Raw genomic sequence first — 12,256 nt, 5'->3', positions numbered from 1 at the left:
GTCCATGCAGTTTAGACTGCTGTCAGGTCACAGGATAGGATACTCAGCTGAGGCATTAATAGTGCTGGAGTTCTTGTATGGGGAATGTGAGGGGCACTATGGGCACATGGTGATATTACAGGGAATGTGAGGGGCACTATGGGCACATGGTGATATTACAGGGAATGTGAGGGGCACTATGGGCACATGGTGATATTACAGGGAATGTGAGGGGCACTATGGGCATGGTAATATTACAGGGAATGTGAGGGGCACTATGAGCATGGTGATATTACAGGGAATGTGAGGGGCACTATGAGCATGGTGATATTACAGGGAATGTGAGGGGCACTATGGGCATGGTGATATTACAGGGAATGTGAGGGGCACTATGGGCACATGGTAATATTACAGGGAATGTGAGGGGCACTATGCACATGGTGATATTACAGGGAATGTGAGGGGCACTATGCACATGGTAATATTACAGGGAATGTGAGGGGCACTATGCACATGGTAATACTACAGGGAATGTGAGGAGGGCAGGGGGCATGGTGATATTACAGGGAATGTGAGGGGCACTATGCACATGGTAATATTACAGGGAATGTGAGGGGCACTATGCACATGGTAATACTACAGGGAATGTGAGGAGGGCAGGGGGCATGGTGATATTACAGGGAATGTGAGGGGCACTATGGGCATGGTAATATTACAGGGAATGTGAGGGGCACTATGGCCATGGTGATATTACAGGGAATGTGAGGGGCACTATGCACATGGTGATATTACAGGGAATGTGAGGGGCACTATGGGCATGGTAATATTACAGGGAATGTGAGGGGCACTATGGGCATGGTGATATTACAGGGAATGTGAGGGGCACTATGGGCATGGTAATATTACAGGGAATGTGAGGGGCACTATGGGCATGGTGATATTACAGGGAATGTGAGGGGCACTATGGGCATGGTAATATTACAGGGAATGTGAGGGGCACTATGGGCATGGTGATATTACAGGGAATGTGAGGGGCACTATGGGCATGGTAATATTACAGAGAATGTGAGGGGCACTATGCACATGGTGATATTACAGGGAATGTGAGGGGCACTATGGGCAAGGTAATATTACAGGGAATGTGAGGGGCACTATGCACATGGTGATATTACAGGGAATGTGAGGGGCACTATGGGCATGGTGATATTACAGGGAATGTGAGGGGCACTATGGGCATGGTAATATTACAGGGAATGTGAGGAGGGCAGGGGGCATGGTGATATTACAGGGAATGTGAGGGGCACTATGGGCATGGTGATATTACAGGGAATGTGAGGGGCACTATGGGCATGGTGATATTACAGGGAATGTGAGGGGCACTATGCACATGGTGATATTACAGGGAATGTGAGGGGCACTATGCACATGGTGATATTACAGGGAATGTGAGGGGCACTATGCACATGGTAATATTACAGGGAATGTGAGGAGGGCAGGGGGCATGGTGATATTACAGGGAATGTGAGGGGCACTATGCACATGGTAATATTACAGGGAATGTGAGGGGCACTATGCACATGGTGATATTACAGGGAATGTGAGGGGCACTATGCGCATGGTGATATTACAGGGAATGTGAGGGGCACTATGGGCATGGTGATATTACAGGGAATGTGAGTGGCACTATGGGCATGGTGATATTACAGGGAATGTGAGGGGCACTATGCACATGGTGATATTACAGGGAATGTGAGGGGCACTATGCACATGGTAATACTACAGGGAATGTGAGGAGGGCAGGGGGCATGATAATATTACAGGGAATGTGAGGGGCACTATGCACTTGATAATATTACAGGGAATGTGAGGAGGGCAGAGGGCATGATAATCTTGTAGGGGGAATGTGGGGGAACAGGGATATAATGCTAAAATGCTATTTTTCAGCTCATTCAAGTACAGCTGCTTGTTCTGCTTCATCTGTGTCTTGGTGTATTTTTTCTGCTTATTTAACATAAAAATAGAAAATCGAGATTTAAATCGAGAATTGTCTCAAAATAAAAATGAAAAAAAAAAAATTGAGATTTTATTTTTTTGGCCATATCGCCTGGGGGGGGGCTTTGTCAGTTCTCGCCTCAGGCAGCAAAAAAGCTAGAATCGGCCCTGGGTCCAGAGTAGCAGAAAACCCAGGACATCAATGTGCTGGCCGGATGAAGGGAAGTTGCTGCATTGAGGATGATGGGGAGAGTAGTCCACATAAAACAAATTCTTTTTGTGTATCATGCATTTGGAGGAAGCCCTTGGTTTCAGATCTGATGAAGAGTGCTTCCTCCAAATGCGTAATCACAAATAAAGAGTTTGTTTTATGTTTATGTTAACTAGTCTCCCCATTATCCTTGATGAAGATCAAGCAACTTCCGTTCAGCCGGCCAGCGCATTGATGTCCTGGATTTTTTGCTACACTGGATTGGCTGCACGGACAGCTACTTTTGCCACCTCTGTAATAACCTACTGGCGGTGTCGGGCTTAGAGCACAAACTCCTTAGGTGAGAAGATATCATTGCCTTACATCTTATCTAATATATGTTGCAGTTTCACACTACGTGCGCCATGGGCTTCTTGTATCTCCACAGTATGTGCAGGAGAAAGTGCTTTTTAATCAGGCCAAGTATAATTTATGATTCTACCAAATACTAACATTAGTACGTTTGGCATATGGGCTCATTCTTATTCAAATTAATCAATTTATTGCTATATATTTATCGGCCTTTAAGATAAATATATAAATAAAGCATTTATTGATTTTATGAAAGCTAGAGGTATCCTCTTTCTTCAATACATACATGTACTGCAATAAGGTCCGGGGTTTTCTTATTCTCCGTGCTCCAGCCCAAGGAGACCTACACATTAATCCATATAAAGAAGTGCTGACCCATTACTAAACATTTCATTCGTAATCAGAAGTTATATATTTGAAAACCTAAGTTTGCAAAAAAAAAAAAGTTATCCATTTGAGTCCCGTGATTTTGAATGCAAAAGCATTAAGAAGTTTTTTATTTATTTATTTATTTATTTTAACAGGGAAGATGTCTCTGGTTGACTGACACATCTATGCATTGATGTTAAGGTCTACAGCACACAGCTAAGATAGACTTGTCAGCGTTTAAGGCTAGAAAATAAGTGCAAGATCACTAAAAATCTATCATCAGAAAGGTCAGATTAGTCTTGATAAAGCTCTCCTCAAATCCCATGATGGATGTGCTGACACCTAGGTCTCTATTAACTGTCACTAGCTTCATTCTGTACTCTAAAACATTAAACTAATTGCTTTTTCTCAGCTGGACCTCACCTTTGCCTTCTCCATAGCTAGATGAGCTCCCCAGCGGCCATGTAAATTCTACAAAGACTAATTATGCATGGGAAATTGAAACTGCCATTTAATAGTATATAATATAAGAAGAAGGAACTGTTGCTGTACTCTGGATGTAAAGTTGGACATTCAGTAAAAAAGAATATTGCATGTGTAAATTGATATACTGTGGTAACAGCAAAAACTGACTATAAGATAGAGGAATATAGGCATTACCAGCCAATCCGATAAAATGTGTTATGAAACCAAGGATCTGCTATATCTGTGGGTTCTGTCACTTTGGATTTATACTGGTCGTAGTATGTTAAGATATTTTGAATAATAGCATGGGAAAAGAAAACATGTCACAGAAGATAAAGTTAGACATTTACACTGTAATGGACTTATGATAGGCCTTAGTTATGAGATATAATTAACTTTGGTACAGTGCTTAAAAAAAAATAGATTCTTCATGTAAACTTTTTTTTTTTTTTCATATTATAGAACCTCACAAAGAACTGTATTTTATTAAGGCATAATCTATTTATTAAAAAAAAAAAAACACAAATCATATGAAACTGATTAGCCAAAAGTTTTACAACCATATAGAAAAACAGGAAATCTGTCATGGAGACCCATTTTATGCTAAGCTCCACCAACGTTTTGCAAAATGGCAGGGGCAGCATAAACCCATTAAAAAAAAAAACAGAGGTTTGTGCAAAAAGGACTTTTTAATGCCAAAATCAGCATACTGTACACAAAACATGCTTTGAACTATATTCTGTATACAGAAGGCTGCACCCAGTCAGTATAAACATCCTAATGTGTAGCCGCACTGTTTTTATAAGCAGGTTCTTAATATATTAGGTACAGTATATTTCCTCAAGGGTATGTTCACACAACAGTGTTTAAGGTGAAAATATGTCCATATTTTGATAATAAATATTGATTATGATTAAAGATGAGCAAAGCGGATCTGGGGAATCAAGATTTGCTGCGAATCTCACCGTCAATTCGCTTTGTTCTGCTTAACGAATTCCCGCCCATTCGTTAAGGAAATTTGAAAAATAAATAAATAAAAATGGCGGCCGCACATGCTGTTTGGAGCGTCACTGGGCGGGAGAAAGGGATTAACCATAATCTCTAGTGCCCGTCCATTCAGCTGCAGGCCCCTCTGTGATGTCAGCACCTCCCCTCTATATAAGGAGGTTCGTTAAGTGGTCAGTCAGCTGTGTGTGGAGGAGAGAGCAGGATGGCAGCAGGCAGTTAGAGCAGAGCAGGGAGAGACAAACAGAGCGATATAGAGACATAGAGGAGAGGCGGAAACTGGATGGTTAATTGGCTGATTGGCTTTTTTAAAATTGTGATTTTCCGTTTTGTGAGACTTTTACAACAACTTTCTTCAACAAATTCACCCCTCTGTAATAGACGCAGTATTGTAGCTGCTACACTGTAGATTTGTCTGTTTTAATTAAATTTGTTAAGATTTGATTTGCGTATCTCAACGAGTTTGATCGAAAAATTACAAAGCTCGCAAAATGAATTTTCAGCTGCTTTGCTCATCCCTAGTTATAATAATTTTTTACTATCATTATTATCAAAATAGGGCCATATTTTCACCTCAAAAACATACCCCCAAACTGGAATCCAAGCTTATTTAATCTTTTGGGGTGTAGATGGGTGGCTGTGAATCAACACTTCCATTAGTAAACAAGAAAAAAATCTAGGAACATTTTTAAAGGGATTGCACAGGCAGAATTATTTTTATATATCTGCTTAGGAAGGCAGTAATAAAAAATAATAACAAAATGCGCTTACTTTCTTCACTTCCGCTCCAGTCCCTGCTATGTATTGCTTCTAGGTTCTGGGATGTGAAAGCAATTATACTTTGCCCATCAGGTATTGGGGCAGTATGGACGTCACTACCGTAAAGCATAATGGTCTCCTGGGCTTGGAGTAGAATCTGTATGGACATTCTATGGCAAAACTATATCTGTGCGCCAGTGATCCTAGGTAAGACCGCCACAGAGAATGTACTTATGTAATAGTGATTTTTATAATCTCAGGTGTGCATGAAGTTGCCTGAAAGGTAGTGAACTATATATCATGGCATATTATATTATAAAAAGATGCTATTTACAAGCAGCCTTTTTGCTAAAAGAATCGTAACTGTTACAAATAGATGATTAGAGAATAAGGAAGAAATTGTGCAGGCTTTGATATTAACCCTTTGAGGACCAGGCCCAAAATGACCCAGTGGACCGCGCAAATTTTGATCTTTGTTTTCGTTTTTCCCTCCTCCCCTTCTAAGAGCTCTAGCACTTTCAGTTTTCTATCTACAAGCCATGTAAGTGCTTGTTTTTTACAGGAAAAGTTGTACTTTGTAATGGCGTCATTCATTTTACCATAACATGTATGATGGAATTCCAAATATATTATTTATGAAGATATAAATAGGTGAAATCGTAAAAAAAAATGCAATATGGTAACGTTTGGGGGGTTCCTGTGTCTACGTAATGCACTATATGGTAACAGCGACATGATACGATTATTCTATAGGTCAGCCCGAACACAACCATATGCAGGTTACACAGATTCTCTAATGTTATATATATATATTTTTATGAAATCCTTTTTTTTTGGCAATTAAATATTAATAAAATGGGCCTATTGTGACACTTATAACGGTTTTATTTTTTCACCTACTGGGCTGTTTGGGGTGTCATTTTTTCCGCCATGATCTCTAGTTTTTATTAATACCATATTTGTGAAGATCGGACGTTTTGATCACTTTTTATTGATTTTTTAAAATATATAATGTAACATAAAATCGGTAATCTACGCACTTTTTCCCCTCTTTTCGTGTACGCCGTTCGCAATGACGCTTGTTATATTTTAATAGATCGGACAATTACGCAAGCTACGGTATATTATATGTTTATCTATTTATTTATTTTTATATGTTTTATTTATATTATGGGAAAGGGGGGTGATTTCAACTTTTATTGGGGGAGGGGTTTTGGGGTAGTGTAATAGTGTTTTGAACTTTTTTTTTTTACACACATTTGAAGTCCCTTTGGGGGACTTCTACATTCACTACTTGGATTTTTACACTGACCATTGCTATGCCGTAGGCATAGCATTGATCAGTGTCATCGGCGATCTGCTCATTGAGCCTGCCTGATCGCCGATCGGACCGCACGGAGGCAGGTAAGAGACCTCCGGCGGTCCGTTTCAACGATCGGGACCCCCGCAGTGTCCCGATCGGTAAGTGACAGGGGACTCCCCCTGCCACTTGCACTTAAACGCCTGCTCACTGAAGCCGGCCCCCACCTGCTATGAAGCGTGCTCCGCTCCGGAGAAACACCCAGGACGTACAGTTACGTCATGGGTCGTCTGGGGACAGACTTCCATGACGTAACCCTACGTCCAGGGTCGTCTAGGGGTTAAGGAACTGTACTTGCAGAAGAAAAGGGAAACAAAATCAGATAAAACTGCAAAACTATATGGAAGGGGGATTTCTCAGATTCTGGATGTCCTGTGATTAGTAGTCTGACCTCTCTCCTAGAGACTGGAGATGATTAAATCATTGGGTTGATATAGCCAAGCCGTAACTGCAAGTGTTGTTTACCTATTATACGTTTTTCCAATCTACATGAGATTAATATTTCTATTTTTTATATACTAACATTTATTGGTGGATTATGAATTTATGTTTTTAATTCATTGAATTTTTTCTAAAAAAATAAACTAGCTTCGTTAGTGCAAGTTGAAGGGCTCTATATACACAACTTCTTTGTGTGTGTGTGTGTGTGTGTGTGTGTGTGTGTTTCTCCCTAGCTGGTGGTCTCTGATTCTGAGGCCAGCAATTTTATTTGGTTGTTACTGGCTTGGTTCTGGCCTGAGTCCCTGCATTAACAGGGATGTGATCTCACAAGCCCTCTCAACCAATTATGCAACCACTGATCTTAAGGGTGTGTGCAGTTGCATGCTAAAGACTGAAGCATTCCTGGGGGCTTCGACCAATCAAATTTATAATTGCTAATCAGTGAATGTGAGGTTACCTTAATAAATTATCTGTATTTACTGGTAGTTAATAGCCTCAGCCATACAGCCTATTAATCAATGTCTAATGACTGTTTTATCCTGGAAATGTGGAGATACAAGTAACAGAAAATATCTCAATTGTTGCATTTTAATTATCAGTCTCAAGTGAGATGTTTATCACTGGGTCCTGAAATGTATTAACTGTCTCGGATACAAGACTAATTATTGACAATTGTACTTTACTGCTAAAACATATGACAGTGACTATTTCTTAATGTTATTCTTTACAAAACATTTTTAAATATGTTGCTAGAAAAAATACACTAATTTATATGCAGTATAAATAGGATGTTACCTGTATACTAGACTGCAGAACTCGGCTTGATCTACAGCAGTAATTTTTCCTTGGTCCTAACTATGGTTCCCAATACTCCATGATATGCCTGGTACCTACAGTAGAGTTTAATAGTATGACAAGTAGGTAGTTACAAGAAAAACATATTTATACAATATATGTATTAATACTGGCAGGTAACAACAGAAGGAATACCAACTAACCAATAGGTTTGTGGAACCAGAGAGGGTTTAATGGGTGATGACACAAATAAATGTTAATGATGGCAAAAAGGAATGAAGCACCACAAGATGAGGAAAAGGAACATATACAAGGAGTAACTCTATCTAGCCGTCTCTAATACTAGTTTTTATCCTGAAACCTAAGGCCAGGTTCACACTATGTGAAACACCGACCGTTCTGTGACTCAGCCAGGTCACAGAACGGCTGTTGTGTCAATGAAGTTCATGATCTTCATTTGTACTGAATTGGGATGCGGGGGCATCCGTGTGCGCCCACATCCTAATTCCCCATAGCCAACAATGGAGAGTGCAGCCAGAGCCGCACAAAAAATTTGCTTAACTATTTACTGTACAAACGTTTTGAATTATGTGAGTGTATATAACAATCTTAATTAGTTTTGGCATACCCAAACCTCTTTAACATTCCACAGGTATTTCCTGAAAATTTTGAAGGGAGAATTCTTTGAGAACCATTGGGGCTCTGTGATGTGATCAGGCTTCAGCTGACCTGGCTACGGAAGCCGGAGGGGAATGGAGGGAAGGCCGACACGCCATCACTCGCAGTGCACGGACACAAGCTCTGCCTCCTCTCTCACCAGTCGCTGTTAAAGGCTTCTACAGCGGGACAGGGGGCAGTAGACAGGGGTCAGAGCTACGACCTGGGCATTCATACATATTTCATCGTGAAAGGTATATATTTATATATAATATAGAAGAGTTTATATCTTGCCACTAAAACATATTGTTAGCATCTTAGGTCAACAAAAGAGATAAAATAACTCTATAGCTTACACTGACTTAATCGGTTATCAAAAGGCATCCTAAAGAAAGTGAAATTTCGATTCATGTTGGACTGGAACCAGAAGAACTAATTAACAGGAACCAATTTCCCTGTAGGCTGCAAAATTTGCCTTGAGGTCAGAATAAATGGTAATGAGAAAGACTGGTTATTAAGTCTTCAGCATTGTTCCCCGAGTATACATTGAAAAGGTCATCAAGAAGGGAGTATTATCAGAGAAGCTTTCAAGCTTGCAGATTTTGATTTAGTTAAAAGAAGCTTTGCAGTGTTTAACAATTTTATATCTTTTGTACTTCTCTCATCTCTACTGAATCATTAAATGAGAATTTCTCAGCACCCGGAACATTTTATTGCAAAGGTTGAAATTAAAATGATCGTTTTGTCCTCTTTTTGGGAAAAAAAAAAAAGAAGAAAATTTAGGCTTTGTCATAACTTTATACCCCATCAGTTTAACAAAAGAAAGTTTACCATAAGGATATTAATTTTGAATATGAAGAAAACTTCTTTATTACAAATATTTAAAGTAGATTTTGGAAAAAGAGAACCGAAAATAAAAAGCAATGTACATTGGGATTTAAGCTATAAAAAGTTAAAATTTTGTATCAATAACCAAGATGACTAAAGCCGATTTTTTATGATGACATTACCATCACAACAGATGGAGTCTCTCTTTACATTACTATAATCTGCAGTTGTGAAACAGATAACACTCGCTAATTTAAAATGTTGAAAATGAAATGTACAATGGAACATTAATCCTTTTTGTTCTTCAATTATTTTTCGTATAATTATATCCAAATATTATGGATCTTGGCAGACCATTTTCCCTTGTCTGAGCCCAAAGATAAATAGTTTCATTTTAATGAATAAAAACCTATACATTCTATTTCACTGTGATTATACCTACATATATATATATATATATATATATATATATATATATATATATATCAAAGTATTAGGCTATGTTCACACAATGTATTTTTTTGTATTTCTATGGCCGTTGTTGCCGATAGCAACAACCGCCGTAGTTAATGCGAGAAAATACGTTGGCCGAGTGTCTATGGGATCCCGGACAGAGCGTATACACATAGTATATGCTCCGGCCGGGACCCCTAGCGGCGCCCCAAACAACTAACATGTCAGTTTTTTGCGTCCGCTATTCAGTGAATAGCGGCTGCAAAAAACCCTGTCAGTGCACACTATGGCCGCAAGCTTCCTAGTGTGCTGTGGAGAGTTCTGATGCAGGCGCGCGCTGATGCACCCGCAGCAGAACTCTGCGGCGGGAAAGATCATCCGGACGGTACTGCAGGCGGGATGACCTTTGCAGAGACCATCTGTTCGGTGACCCGGCAGGGTCATTGAACGGCTGGTCTCTTACGCCATGTGAACATAGCCTTAGGCTGTAAAAGACTGTGTACCTGGGGCATCTATACCACATTGTTCCCCTGTGGTTACAAATTTTGGATCCATAAGCAAGCTACATTTTCCCGTATGGTGCCATTTTTTCCTCTTTTAAAGGGGTTATCCATGATTAAAAAAACATGGCCGCTTTCTTCCAGAAACAGCATGACTTTTTGTCTCCAGCTTGAATGGGGTTTTGTAATTATGCTGTTTCTGGAAGAAAGCGGCCATGTTTTTATAAGTGTGGATAACCCCTTTAATCAGTGGATTAATTAAGCTGTGAATATAAAATTACATACATGCTACTTTTAAATTAATTGTATAATAAAAAAAAAGTTTTTATGAATGTTTAGAGCTGTGTTTTTATGTGACTATGTACAAATGCTGAAGTTTTCCAGTCTGTACACTAGCACCAGAAGAGTTATGATAGCCTGACACTTCCTATTTTCTGTAGTTAATAATAAAGCTTTACTGTATTATTTGGGCAGAATGAACAAAGCCACCTCATTCTAATTAGAGGGTGGGCAGTGTAATTGTACTGCTAGAGTTCTAAAAAAAGGCAAGATAGTACCATAATACACAGATTAGACTCTGTATGCTTCTCCCCTGTCCCTTTCTGGTCTCTGGGGAGAGTCTCTATATGAATTGACACCTATTTGTTTCAGCTGCCATAAAACACCCACATACACACACACTCTTTTATTGTCTATAAAGACAATGAAGGAAGCATCTCCAAAATGGCTATTCATAGAAAAGTTTAAAATAAATAAAATCATTTAAAAATATTTTATTCCATCAATCATAAATCTCTTTACAAAGTACTTGTAACAAAATATAAATTTTGAGATGTCATCAGGCAATTTAATAGTAATTAATTACAGTTGGTCTCACTGCTGAGACCTGTTGTAATCAGAAGATATAGCCATGAAAAGAGCGTTGCAGCAAAGCAATCCACTCCCTGTTAGTCCATAAGGCTATGTTGTAAAAATCTGTGACTAGTCTGGGAGTGGACCACATGGCCACCACACTCTCTCCTCGGCTAAATCTCCTGATCACTGCAGGTCTCAGCAATGAGACCCACTGAAACTTTTGACATATCTGATGACCTGTCTAAAGTTATCTTCATGACAAGTACTCTAATTAAACTAAATTAAATACAGGATGAATTCTCTTTAACTATATACAGTAAATTGTATCACATTGTAGCCATATGGAGTGGTATGGTGCGTAAAAAAAACTGTGTGCTTAAGAACCTATATTATATGTGAATGTAGCACATCCTACACTGTATCTAAAAACTCAGACTTTAATCCACTTTAAACTCAGTATTTAATCCAATCTCCATATTACTCAAGTCTTGGGCTGATGCTTACCACTTCCCTGTTCAAGGTCAAATATTCTCCTTGGACCTTCAACATCAGAGTGCCTTTTGTATTTTGGCAATGAAAGTTGATATCACCTGGAATAATTCCAAGACTGTAAATATGTCAAGTAGGATTAACTGATGAAATAAGTAATTTCTATATTATAAATATGCTAATGAAATTAAGTAGGTCAGTACAATGTACAGGTTTCAGTAGGGTATGCCTAGGGTCTGTCACAAGGACCTTATAGACAGAGTATGTCACAGAATATACAACTTCCTCTCATCTAACATTGAGATGCACAGTAAATACAAAAAGAACAAAAAATATCAAAACGGTTGAATTGTTTGACAATACCACGTATTATCTCCTGAAATGTGTCCTATATGGTCCAGTCCTGTGAGTCAACTTCTGTTGTGGGAGAGGTTGGTTAAGAAAATGAGGCTAGGTTCAGGAGACACCATTCACCTGTTTAACAAAAAAAAAAAGTTGTATCTGAAAACTTGTGAGTGGTTTTTAAGCAGTGTTATGTTGAAGGTTTGTTTGGAGATTGTTGATAAGGATTTTCTAGTTAACCCTTTGAGGACCAGGCCCAAAATGACCCAGTGGACCTCGCAAATTTTGATCTTTGTGTTTTTGTTTTTTTTCTCCTCCCCTTCTAAGAGCTCTAGCACTTTCAATTTTCTATCTACAGGGCCATTTGAGGGCTTGTTTTTTGCAGGAATAGTTGTACTTTGTAAT

At 39.1% G+C, this 12,256-nt stretch overlaps 1 long non-coding RNA gene across 1 annotated transcript; it reads right to left on the bottom strand.

Annotated features, from left to right (window-relative positions):
- Positions 1–2,815: 2,815 nt before the first annotated feature.
- On the bottom strand, positions 2,816–11,948 carry LOC138802525 (uncharacterized). The gene is made up of 4 exons (XR_011364774.1): positions 11,873–11,948; positions 11,525–11,610; positions 7,728–7,822; positions 2,816–2,876 (listed from the first exon to the last, which is right to left on the bottom strand). It is a non-coding gene; the product is annotated as an uncharacterized lncRNA (long non-coding RNA).
- Positions 11,949–12,256: the final 308 nt, after the last annotated feature.

Source organism: Dendropsophus ebraccatus, chromosome 10 (assembly GCF_027789765.1).
Source record: "Dendropsophus ebraccatus isolate aDenEbr1 chromosome 10, aDenEbr1.pat, whole genome shotgun sequence".
NCBI classification, from domain to species: domain Eukaryota; kingdom Metazoa; phylum Chordata; class Amphibia; order Anura; family Hylidae; genus Dendropsophus; species Dendropsophus ebraccatus.
This window is presented reverse-complemented; position numbering and strand designations above follow the sequence as displayed.